The 13,556-nt window shown below is 42.0% G+C and overlaps 1 protein-coding gene across 1 annotated transcript in view; it reads left to right on the forward strand.

Moving 5' to 3' along the window:
* Positions 1–3,821: 3,821 nt before the first annotated feature.
* The window catches only part of SHLD1 (shieldin complex subunit 1), an 80,217-nt gene continuing 70,482 nt past the window's right edge, over positions 3,822–13,556 (forward strand). The window contains exon 1 of the mRNA XM_026503054.4: positions 3,822–3,870. The gene's annotated coding sequence lies outside the window, so the exon portion shown is untranslated. The remainder of the gene's footprint in view (positions 3,871–13,556) is intronic.

Consider the following 13,556-nt stretch of genomic DNA (forward strand, 5'->3'; position numbering starts at 1 on the left):
TTACTTAACCCTTGAACTTTTGTATGGTTTTCTTTCTTTTTTCTTAAAGCTAAATCCCCAGATGGGTGAGCAATTAGATCAAGGTTCAGAATGACAAAGACAGATAAAGTAACTGCAAGCAACATCATCCCACTTTGAAAGAGCTATTTTGGTCTTTCACCTAAAGTGACTTCTTTCTGCTGAAAGAGATTTGGCAGCCGCTAGCTTAGCTGATGGCAGAAAATTCAACCATGAAATATAAAGGTTTCATAGGATTGTGACATGACCCCATTTTATAGCCATTATATAATCAATGGCAAAACAGCAGGGGAACAGAAGTAATTTATACTTTACTTTTGGAATGCAATAAAATCTCTATTTTGCTGTCTCTAGATTTAAAGTCCTTATTTTGTTTTGATGATGACTTCAATTAGTTTTCCTTTCTTACGCACTAACCAGTCGAAAGTGGTAAGAAAGGATGGTCAGAGGCATGCTACGTGGCAAAGATAAGTCACTAGAGACTTCAGAAATTTGCTCCAAGAAGTCCATCAGAAAGATAAAACCTCTCCCACAGGAGAGTACAGAAAAATTAGTTGATAAGCAAACAAACTTGTTTTTCAAGGAAAGAGTGACAATGGCAAAATGTTTCAAGGTTTGTTTCACTGATACACAGGTCAGGAAGAAGTTATGTTTGTTTTTTAAAAAAAGATTTTTAAAATTTCTTTGAGAGACAGAACACGTGTGAGCACAAGCAGGAAGAGGGGCAGAGGGAGAGAGAGAGAGAGAGAATCTCAAGCAGACTCTCCCCTGAGCACAGAGCCCTATACCTGGCTCGATCCCATGACCCCAAGATCATGACCTGTGCCATAATCAAGAGCCAGCCCCTTTATCAACAGAGCCACACAAGGGCCCCAAGAAGTTATGTTGTTGAGACTTCTTGGATGGCTTGAGTTGGATGGCAGCGGAGAATGGAGGACACCTGGGAAGAGACTTATCCATTCATGCATATAAAACTGCTTTGTGGGGTACCGGGCTGGCTCATTGGGAAGAGCATGCAACTCCTGATCTCGGGGTTGTGAATACAAGCCCCACATTGGGGGTAGAGATTGCCTCATTAAATAAAACTTTTTAAAAACTAAAAAAGGGGCACCTGGGTGGCTTAGTCGTTAAGCATCTGCCTTCGGCTCAGGTCAGGGTCCTGGGATCGAGCCACGCATCAGGCTCCCTGCTCAGCGGGAAGCCTGCTTCTCCCTCTCCCACTCTCCCTGCTGGTGTTCCCTCTCTCACTGTGTCTCTCTCTGTCCAATAAAGAAATAAAATCTTAAAAAAAAACAAAACTAAAAAAACATTTTTTTTAATGCTTTCTGAACACTTACTTTTGTGTGAGTCACTGGGCTGGGATCTGGACTACAAGTAAGTATGAGATAGACATGGTCCTTGTCCTCAAAGCAGTTACAGTTAGTGGGAGAAACAGAAAGGGCAAAGGAATTTAATCAGGGTAAATGGAGTAACTCGGGGATTCCTGGAGGGGACAACTAACACTCATTTGAAAAGTCAGAGGTTTCCTGGAAGAATACCTTAAACCTGAGATCTGAAGGATGAGAAAGACCAAAGAAGAATGTCCCTAAGGAAAGAAATTGTATAGGTAAAAAGCTCAGAGGTGAAAGAGAGCAAGCACGGAGTATTTAAGGAAAAGAAAATAATGCAGAGGTGGAAGGTTGGGGACAGTGATGAGAGATAAGGTCTATGGGTCCTCTAAGTCTACAGGTCCTCTAAGTCTACGTAAGAAGTTTGAGATTTAGCCTGAGGGTCAGGGAGGGGTGTACTCAATCTTCATTTAAAAACAAAACAAAACAAAATAACAACAACTGGCTGCCAGAGTTGGAAAGCTGTTGACATCCAGGTGACAGATAATGGTGAGCTGTACTCGGAAAGTTGCTGTGAGGATGGAGAGAAGGAAGAGATAGTCAATAAGTCTTTAAGAGAAAGAATCAGCGGGGGAGGACTTGATTATGGATGGATACAGGACAAGCTGACAAAGGAGGAGAAAAAGTTTCTGACTTGGGCAACTAAATAGTCCAGCTCAACTGAGACAGGAGACACTGGGGTAGGAGTAGGTTGATTGAGAGGTGGTTGAGAGGTGGGGGAAAGTTGAATTAAAGGTGGCCAGAGGATATGTTGATTTGACTCTCAGCAGATGAGGCTTAGCGGTTTAGGAATCATCTGCATAGATGGGAAAAGAGAAGATTCAAGACAGAATCCTGAGAAAGGCCCACAGTGAAGAAAAAAAAAAAGTTTGTTAAGGAGATTTTGATGGATTTTTTGAGAGAGGAAAGAAAAAAATTAGAAGAAGGTAGTATCAAGGAAACGCAGGGACAAGAGTTTTCCAGGGGGAAGGAGTGATCAACAGTGTTCAATGCTATCGAACACCAGGTAGAAGCATCAGACAAACTCCAATTGAGGGACATTCTACAAAATAACTGACGTTTAAAAATGTAACACCAAGAAATACAAAGAAAGATTGAGAAATGGAGATTAAAAGAGACCAAAAAAACATGAAAACTGAGAATGCAATGCATGATCTGGGATTTTCTTTTGCTGTATCTTCTATCATTTTTAATGGTTATATAATAATCCAGATAATTAAGTTCATTCAATTATATTTGAGTTAGTCATTTTATGAAACAAACAGGAAAGTAATTTAGTATTATTCCAGGCTTTCTCTGCTCACAATCTATGTTACTTTAGAAGAGTGTTTTCGTGAGATACATTACACCAAAAAAGGTGAAAAGTGAATCTATACACTTTGATTACCATTGCTGGAAGAGAAAATGAAATTTACAGTTGCTGTGTTAGGTTTGTCTGAATATGTTTTCACTTCTGTTTTTGTCTTTAAATTTGCCTTCAAATTTGGCATATGGTTGACAAAACCTCAGCTAGCATTATTTAAAATATTCATCTCAAGTGAAGTGATGAGGGAACAGAAGGCAAGCTGAGGACAAAACACAAGCGGACACCCTGCAACCTCTCCCCACCCCCACTACTGGGTGGGATTTGTGATGTTCCTCGAGGGAGTTCCCAACTATCTTCCTGTTAATGCCTTACTAGAGAGAAAAAAAACCTTAACTTGACAATGACAAGGCCTCCAGCATCCTGTGAATCTTCTTTAACATATGAAAGTATTTTCTCAACCTCCCTTTTTCCTTACCTCCCCCTACCCCATAGTATATATTCAGCCACTCCTCACAACCTCAGGCAGCAGCTCTTTCTGCCCACGGGTCCTGTCCCTGTGCTTTAATAAACCACCATTTTTGCACCAAAGAGGTCTCATGAATTCTTTTTTGGTCCTTGGCTCCAGACTCTACCCTACCGAACCTCACCTATATTCTACAACCTCATCAAAGGACTCCCTAATTTATGGGGTTCTATCCTAAGATAGGCATCTGTAGGAGGATGTGAATGTAAAGGACTCTTCCAAGAAGATGGCGAAATGGGACAATAACCTTCAGTCTCCTTTCTACAGTTATGGCTAAATTGCCTGCAACATACTAAAATATTTTCATTGTCTCTGTTAATTTCTCTCTACTCTTTATGTTTTTTAAAATGTGGACATTTAAATTTTTTAAATTTAAATTTAAGTTTTTTTCTGTTTCCTTTCGTGTCCACCAGGAGCATTTATCAGTAAGCCTTTAGAAATTGCCCAAACTGTCAAGGGGGCAAAACTTCATTGGCTAGAAGAATGCCCTCAGTCAAGATGGCTGCGGCTACCTTCCCTTGCCCTTGCTTGCCCTCAGCAAAGGTGGCTCCAGTGACTTCCTTTCAAACTGGCTTTTCCCATAACAAATATGGCGCCTCCGCTTCCGGATTTCGGTGTGCTGCTCTTGCGGGTCGGTGAGTATAATGGGGACTTTGCAATTTTTCTCAATCAGTTGTCGCCGCGGACTGAGGAGTGACCTGGAATTGGGAGTAGACAGGGGGTCTGCACAACGCATCAGATCGTTCTCTCATAATTGGGAAGTTATGGCGGCTTCTCCTGGCACACTTCCAATCTCCCCCGTCCCACCCCCTCCTTCTCCCCAACAACACAAGGCCTTTGCAGCCACCTCTTCGGGGAAATCCCCTAAATTTGCAGGCAGTGTGACCGGATGTCCTTCCGTTCCTCTGCTCCTTTTTAAAAAACCAGCTTTTATATATATGTGTGTGTGTTTATTTATTTATTTATTTATTTATTTATTTATTTATTTAAAAACCCAGCTTTTTAAAGATATAATTCACATTCCATAAAATTCATGTGTTTAAAATGTAAAACTCAGTGGCTTTTCATATATTCCCAGAATTGTGCAGCCACAATTTAATTTTAGAACATTTTCATCACCCTAAAGAAATACCCTGTACCCATTAGCGGTCTCTACTCACCCTGACTTTCAGTCTTAGACAATACTAGTCTACTTTCTATAGATTTGTTAGTTTGGAATTTGATACAAATAGAATCATACAACCTGTGGCTAAAAGATAAACTGAGGCATATTTAAAATTCTAAGTTAATTCGAGCAAGAAGCGATTCGAATTGGGCAGTGTCCAGAGGCATATTTAAAATTTAAGAATTCGGGGCGCCTGGGTGGCACAGTGGTTAAGCGTCAGCCTTCGGCTCAGGGCGTGATCCCGGCGTTATGGGATCGAGCCCCACATCAGGCTCCTCTGCTGTGAGCCTGCTTCTTCCTCTCCCACTCCTCCTGCTTGTGTTCCCTCTCTCGCTGGCTGTCTCTATCTCTGTCGAATAAATAAATAAAATCTTTAAAAAAATAAAATTTAAGAATTCGATGCCCAATTTGAATTGGGCAGTATCCAATCTAGCAGGTAGGAAGGAGCTCTGAGGAGCTGAACAAAATGGAAGACTTATAGGCAGAAGGGAGCAGGAACAAGAAGTAATACTAGGCCAAAAAAGCGGGTTGGTTATTGCAAGGTTACATCTCTTTAGGGGATGGCAAGGATCTATCTGGCAGATTACTCAACTAGTGCTGATCAGGCGATTCCTGACTGGTTGTGGAGTTCAGCACAAGTGACACCATTTTGGATCTGTTGTCTTGTTTTTTAACACTAGCTTCTTATTACTAAGTGTAATATTTTCAAAGTTTGTCCTTGTGGCATTTATTAGAACTTAATTTTTTTATTAACCTGAAAAATATTCCGTGTGTGGATAGACCACATTTTATTCATCCATTCATCAGTTGGTGGACATTTAGATTGTATCCACTTACTGTTTATCATGGATAAAGCTGCTGTGAACATTTGTGTAAAGTTTGTGTGGACATGTGTTTTTATTTCTCTTGAGCCTATGCCTAGGAGCGGAATTGCCAGGTTAAAATGTAACCCCGTTTAACCTTTCGAAGCACTGCCAAACTGTTTTCCAAAGTGCCAGTGACTTTGTATGTGGATGTCCAGTTGTCTCAGTGTTGAAAAGACTGTCCTTTTCCCATGAAATTGTTTTGGCACCCCATGGAAAATCAATTCTCCATAACTGTAAGATTTTACTTCTGGACTCTCAGTTCTAGTCCATTGATCTATGTGTCCATTCTTATGCCAGTACTACACAGTCTTGATTATTGTGGCTTTTTAGTAAGTTTTGAAATAAGAAAGTATGAATCCTACAACTTTGTTCTTTTTCAAGATTGTTTTGGCTGTTCTGGGTCCCTTGCATTTCTGTATGAATTTTTAAAACACTTTTGTCAATGTCTGCAAAAAGAAAAAAAAAAAAGTGAACTGAGATGCAGCTAAGAATTACACTGATCTGTGGATCAATTTGAGCCATATTGCTATCTTAAAATATTGTTTTCCAATCCGTGAATATAGTTATGTCTTTTCATTCATTTAGATTTTTAATTTCTTTCAACATTTTTTTAAAGATTTTATTTTTAAGTAATCTCTACACCAAACGTGGGACTCAAATTTATAACCCCAAGATCGAGAGTCATATGCTCTACCGGCTGAATCAGCCAGCCACCCCTCTTTCAACATTTTTTTTTTTTTTTTTAGTTTTCATTGTACGTGCCTTACACATTTATATTAATTATATTCCCAAGTATTTTATTCTCTTTGATGCTACTGTAAATGGAATTATGGTCTTAATTTTAGGATTGTTTATTGCACGTGTATGTAAATATTTTTACATATTTTTATTGCTAGTGTAAAATTATTTGCATATACTTTTACTATATTGATCTTGTATCCAGCAATCTTGTTTAACTTGCTTAATGGTTCTACTGGTTTTTAAAGAGGATCCCTTGGGGTTTTCTATCTGCAAGATCACATCTTCTGCTAATAGAAGTAGTTTTACGTCTCTCTTTTGTGAAAATCTTTATGGAAGACTTTTATTTCATTTTCTTGCCTAATTGTGCTAGCTAAAACCCCCAATATAATGTTGAATGAAAGTGATCAAAGCAGACATCATTACCTTTTTCCTGATCTTTGGGGGAAAACATTTAGTCTTTACTACGAAGTATGATGCTAGTTATGCATTTTTTGAAAAAAACTTATCAGATTGAGGAAGTTCCTTTCTATTTCTAGTTTGTTGAGTATTTCGATCATGAAAGAGTGTTTGACTTTATCAAATGCTCCGTGTGTGTGTTGTGATTTTTGTCCTTCGTTCTACTATAGTATATTAGATTGATTGATTTTCAGATGTTAAAACAACTTTGAATTCCTAGAATAAATTCCACTTGTCATGGAGTATAATCCTTTTTATATTTTGCTGGGTTTGGTTTGCTTGTTTTCTGTCAAGGATTTTTGTGTGTCTATTCATAATATCGGTCTGTAGTTTTTTGTGATATCATTGTCTTGTTTTGGTGTCAGGCTAATACTGAACTTAGAGTAAATTTGGACGTGTTCCCTCCTCTTCCATTTTTTAGAAGAGCTATCTAGGTGAGGGAAGGACAAGTGCAGTAGGAGGAAGTTCGGCTTATTGGAGAACCTGAAGGAAAGTCATTATGCTTGAAGTCTGGAAAGCAGTGGAGGTTGGAGGATCTGGGCTAAAGAGAAATTTCTAGGTGGTGATTAATGTCTCAGAGGAGGAAAGTAGAGAGAGCCTTGGGCTAAACATGGAGGAAGTCCAGTTGGGGATGGAAGATGAGCCACAGAGCAGGCAGGAAGGAACAAAGGCAAAGAGATGGGAGGACAGTCAGGAGAGTGGCTCCCTGAAAAGCAAACAAAGGATGGCAGAGTTTCTAGAAGTTATATGCTGGAGTGATTGAGTTGGTGGAGATGTGGAAATGAGCCAGTTCAGACTCTTGAGAAGTTTGTGGAAAGGAGAGGAGACTGGCTGTGGGGAGAGCAGGTGTCAAAGGTTTCCTTTTCACTTTTCTCTCTTTCTTGACAACTTTTAATGTTGATATGATTTTCAAAAAATAATGTGTATATTTATTTTTTATTTAAATTCTGTTAATTAACATACAGTGTATTATTGTTTCAGAGGTAGAGTTCAGTGATGCATCAGTCTTATACAACACCCAGTGCTCATTAATCACTTGCCCTCCCCAGTGTCCATCACCCAGTTACCCCCCCCCCAGCAACCCTCAGTTTGTTTCCTATGATTAAGAGTCTCTTATGGTTTGTCTCCCTCTCTGATTTCTTGTTTTATTTTTCCCTCCCTTCCTCTGTGATCCTATTTTGTTTCTTAAATTCCACATATGAATGAGATCATATGATAATCGTCTCTCTCTGATTGACTTATTTCAATTAGCATCCTACCCTCTAGTTCCATCCATGTCGTTGCAAATGGTAAGATTTCATTCCCTTGATGGCTGAGTAGTATTCCATTGTGTGTGTGTGTGTGTGTGTGTGTGTGTATCTCACATCTTCTTTATCCATTTATCTGTCGATGGACATCTGGGCTCTTTCCATACTTTGGCTATTGTAGACATTGCTCCTATGAACATTGGGGTGCAGCTGCCCCTTTGGATCACTACATTTGTATCTTTGGGGTAAATCCCTAAGGCAGGAAGGTGTGTATAATTGCTGGGTCATAGGGTAGCTCTATTTTTAACTTTTTGAGGAACCCCCATACTGTTTTCCAGAGTGGCTGTACCAGCTTGCATTCCCATCATAATGTTGATATGATTTTATGCCTTCAAAAAATTGCAAGACTAGTACAAAGAACTCCCAAACAACATTTTCTAGATTTGCCAGTTGTCCACACTTGCCCCATCCATTTACTTTATCATTCTCTGTCTCTGTCTCTGTCTCTCTCTCACACACACACACACACACATACACTTAGAACTATTTGAGAGTATGGTGCACACAGTATGTCCCCTACCAATGAGTATTTGAGTGGCATTTCCAAAGAACAAGGACATTCTCTTACATATTAGGTTTTGTTGAAAATGGGAACAATTTGGGCATGTTGAACTGTCCAAGTGAAGGTCTAGTGGAACGGAAGTGAGAGAAGGGGTTATCGTCACTGAAGGCTGGTTGAAGGGTCCGGAGAGTGGGATTTAAGGCGCAGGTGGAGGGTTTGGACTTCGCCACCGGAGGGATGGCTCTCTGTTGTGAAGAGAGGTGAAGTAGTGGGCAGATGTGGGAATCTTTGTTCTGTTGAATAGGGGAGTGGAGGAAGGTCCTCTCTGCTGGATTCTGTTTCCTTTGTCAATTAGGGAGTGAGCAGATCTACTGAAAAGAGCAGGGAGGTGTGTGAGAGATGGGAAGGGCTGAGTTGAAGAAGATTGGAGAAAACACCAGAGTCAAGGAGAGGGGAAGAGGGAGTTATGAGATAAACATCTCAAGATTCATATAGCCAGACAGCCCATTTCAGGCTGCTGCTCATTCATTTAGCGTGAGCCAGCTTGTCCTATTCGGTGACTCACGTCTAGCACTGGAGAGTGGATAGATAAGTTGAGTTCATCTAGGCTGGAGTTTTGCCAAAGGAGTGTGATAAAAGGACAGAATGGTTAGGGAAGGGAAGATAATGGACCATAGAATACACTGGAAAAGGATGAAAGAAGTAAAATGGCTACTGAATGGGAAGTAGAAGGGTAAATGGATGAGAGATAGGCTGGGAAGGTAAGAGCCTGTAAATTGTTTTTTGATTATTACTATTTCACTTATTGGAGCTAGACGTTATTGAGCATGCGTTCTTTTTTTTTTTTTTTTAAAGATTTTATTTATTTATTTGACAGAGATAGAGACAGCCAGCGAGAGAGGGAACACAGCAGGGGAGTGGGAGAGGAAGAAGGCAGGCTCCCAGCAGAGGAGCCTGATGTGGGGCTCGATCCCATAACGCCGGGATCACGCCCTGAGCTGAAGGCAGACGCTTAACCGCTGTGCTACCCAGGCGCCCCGAGCATGCGTTCTATACTGAGTATTTTATGTGCATTCATTTCATGTAATTCCTATGACAGCCCTATGAGGTAAGCATGGTCATCAAGCCATTTTCTAAAAATGGCTTGCTTGCTTTCTTTCATTCATTTCTTTCTTTGGAGAGAGAGAGCACATGGGTGTGTGTGAGTCGGTGGGGGCAGAGGAGAGCAAGAGAGAGAATCTTAAGCAGGCTCCGCACCCAGCACAGAGCCCAATACAAGGCTGGATCTCATGACCCTGAGATCATGATCTGAGCTGAAATCAGGAGTCAGACATTTAACCGACTGAGCCACCCAGGCGCCCCAGGCCATTGTTACAGATGAGGAAACAGATGACCTGCCCACGGTGACACAGCTAAAAAGTGACAGCAGGGGTTCAAACCCAAATCTCTCACTCCAGAGACCCTGTGCATCTCTGGACCTTTCTTCAAAGCTTCCCAGCTGTGTTCCCTGCTTCCCTCTTACCCTCCTCGGACTCATGCTTCACTTTGCTAACAGCGTGAGCGTGTGGAAATGCAAATTGATCAGATCATACCCTAACTCAGAAGCTCTTGTTACATTTAAATGGAAATAATGTAATACAAAGATGAACTGACAGATGCATGGAGAGTTGGATAGATGGACAGTTTTGTGATAAGGAAAATCACAGAAAAATGTTGATTGTGAACTCTAGACGGTAGCTATAGAGATAGTCATTGGATAATTCTTTCCACTTTTCTTCACGTTTGAAAAATTTTCATGTAAAATGTTGGGAGGGAAAAGCCTTGACTGAAAAAAGAAATGACGTTAAACAGCTTTTTGTACGGGGACCCTGGCTGACTTGGATTCATAGGTCTGTTAAGAATCCGTAGTCATGGAAGATGGCTGTCTTTGCTCGGCAAGCAGGTTTTAATGTATGGAGAGACTCCAGTATTGGGAAAGAATGCTCAAATTGTGTAACTAAAGTACTTTTAAGAGAGGAGAATAAGCTCTTCTGGAGAAGGAAGTGGAACCACCTATTAAAAGTTTTAGGGCAAAGATAATCATTGCGAAGTGCCTGAGTGGCTCAGTCGGTTAAGCGTCTGCCTTCAGCTCAGGTGATGATCTCCGGGTCATGGGATCGAGCCCCACATCAGGCTCCTTGCTCAGCAGGGAGTCTGCTTCTCCCTCTCCCTCTGCTGCTCCCCCTGCTGGTGTGTGTGCTCTCTCTCTCTCTCTCAAATAAATAAATAAAATCTTAAAAAAAAAGATAATCACTGCATTCTACTGTGGTTGCAGACGGTAGAAAGGGTCTCAGCTGTCCTCGTACTTGCTTTCTCCTGTGCACTCAGAGCTCCAGATGTTTTGTAGTCACAGGTTCTGACTTTGTAAGAAACAGGATTCTGTCTTTCAGTGGGCTTCTTTTTTCTTTCTTTTTTTGGTAATGCATTTGACATTTAATACGAGCGATTCTAAAAGAAAAGATAGATGTCACATCAACGTGCTGTTTGTTTTCAAGAAGGATTCCTTTCATTTGTACCACTGATGACACTCTTGCTTGTTGGGTGATTTCAAGGCTCCTTTTCAGGCAGGCAGGATCGACCCCTGTCCTTCACTGACCTGTTTTTTTCCCTTCCAGGAGCTTCTGGAGCAGTGTTGGGTAACATGAGGGGAGAAGGAGGAGACACAGATGCCTGTGGTAGAGGTGTTTGCTGAAACTTCTGGCTTGGTTGGCTAATATAACATGTGAAAAGACAGGATGTTCTTGCTTCTTTCAGAACCTTGATCCCTCTGCTTCTTTCAGAAGCAATCAGCTGCTATCTTGGCTCGCTTTCTGCCTGAGCGAATGTCCACAACAGCATGTGACCGGGTGTCCTCAAACAAGAAGAATCCTGCCAGGCCTCTCTCTGTTGATTTGTTTTTATACACCCCTATCTTTGTCTGATCAGGTGGTTCTTTGGGCTGTGCAGACGCAGGAGGCTGGGAGGTCTTGGAGCTGGGTGCATCCTAGCGTGGTACTTTCTAGATGAGTTTTTTTGGGCAAGTTGCTCTGCTTCTCTCTGTGTCTGACTCTCTGACTGTAAACGATGGTAGTAGCAGGATTACCTGCTTCATAGGGCTGTTGTAGATACAGCTCTTAGCACAAGGCTTGGCGTCCAACACACACTGGATAAATGCGATCTGCTCTTACTATAAACTTATTCTGAAATTGCTTGTTTCATTCAAGCATATGTCTTTGAGATCTTTCAAGTTCCAACTGTCATTTTAACAGCGGCACCGTATTCCATAATTTGGAATACTGCCTCCTCCTGAAACTGTTCCTCCTCTAATCTTCTCTAACTCAGTCCATAAAACCATCCCGTCATAGAAGCCGCTGCTCCTTGTTGACTCTCAGTTTCTCTTTAACCTCGTTATCCATTCAGTTATTAAGTTCTACTCTCATTTTAGTTCCTAAATATGTTACTTAATCTCTCCCCTGCTCTTGATTGCCCTGCCCTTGGTCACACGCTCCTCCTCTCTCACCAGGACCAGGGCAGGTGAAGGAATCCCTATTGCTTCTGAGATTGCCTGCCGCTGGGCTGAAGCCCTGCAGATGCATCTCCCATCCCGCTGCCCGGTCTGCAGGTCTGACCGTGTAGCTCTTCTGCATGGCTCTTGGCAGCCCGTGGCAGTCACGATGCATGGTGGTGGCTATCATATGATTTACTGATGACGACGATTTATGAAATTTATGAGGCAGAGAGTTGCAGAGGGAGGACACCTTATTTTATTTCATTTTTTAAGTTTTTTTTTTTTTTTTAGAGATTTTATTTATATTTGCGAGAGAGAGCAAGAGCACGCTGGCACGAGCGTCAGGGGAGGGCCAGAGGGAGAGCCCAACGCAGGACTCAATCCCAGGACCTTGGGATCATGACCTGAGCTAAAGGCAGATGCTTCGCTGACTGAGCCACCCAGGTGCCCTTATTTTATTTTTTTAGGATCACCAAATTTTTTTTATTTTTTATTATTTATTTATTTATTTATTTTTTAAAAGATTTTATTTGTTTATTTGACAGAGATAGAGACAGCCAGCGAGAGAGGGAACACAAGCAGCGGGAGTGGGAGAGGAAGAAGCAGGCTCATAGCGGAAGAGCCTGATGTGGGGCTCGATCCCACAACGCCGGGATCACGCCCTGAGCCGAAGGCAGACGCTTAACTGCTGTGCCACCCAGGCGCCCCTATTTATTTATTTTTTTAAGATTTTATTTATTTATTTGACAGAGAGATAGCCAGCGAGAGAGGGAACACAGCAGGGGAGTGGGAGAGGAAGAAGCAGGCTCCCAGCGGAGGAGTCCGATGTGGGACTCGATGCCATAACGCCGGGATCACGCCCTGAGCCGAAGGCAGATGCTTAATGACTGCGCTACCCAGGCGCCCCAGGATCACCTAATTTTTAACGAGGAATGTCCAAATGATGAAGCCAATAAGCCGCCTGTGTGGTCTGTAGAGCTCAGCTGGAGAGTTTGTGTTTCCATGTTGCTGACAGTGGCTGGGCCTTGCTGTCCTTCCATAGCTGGCTTGGGAACAGGACAGAGCCCCACGGTCATCCCGCTGAAACCACAGGGCTGGTCCCTCCCCAGTTACCCATGCGTGACTCTTCTTCGACTCTCACTTTAAACTCCCGACGCCCCATGCTGGTAGTTGCCCAAGCTGGTCCTACTGGTGCTACGCGGTCCACCCGCCATGGTCTGGCCTGCCCCTTGCGTGGCGATGACCTCATCCAGAAAGCTTGCTGTGCCTTTCTGGGTTCTCCTCTGTCTTGTCCTTGGGTTTACAGGATAGGTCTCTGTGTTTGGAGCAACTTGAGGGAAGGGTCTGTTACACTCACCTTTGTCTGCTGAGGGTGTGGCCTGTGAAATCATTGACTGGATGCGTGTTCGGGTAGGCCGCAGGTAATACAAATCACCTATAATCTCACTCTTCAGAAATTAAACCACCGAATTAATTACCATTGAAGTTAATTTGGAATATACCCTTCCAGATGCTTTTTAAAGCTATAGATCTGTAGATTTCTCACTTGTACACACACACACACACACACACACCGACACCCCACACATGATATTGTATTTTATAAAATCTGGATCAAATCCTACCTATTCTTTAGAAATCTTTTATCCACATAATGTATCATGAACAGTTTCTCGTCTCATTAAATGGTCTTGTAGTCCTTGGATTATAGTGCTACCCAGTGTTTCATCCTTATCAGACATGCAGCTTATTCTCCAG

Source organism: Ursus arctos, unplaced genomic scaffold (assembly GCF_023065955.2).
Source record: "Ursus arctos isolate Adak ecotype North America unplaced genomic scaffold, UrsArc2.0 scaffold_16, whole genome shotgun sequence".
Lineage (NCBI taxonomy): Eukaryota > Metazoa > Chordata > Mammalia > Carnivora > Ursidae > Ursus > Ursus arctos.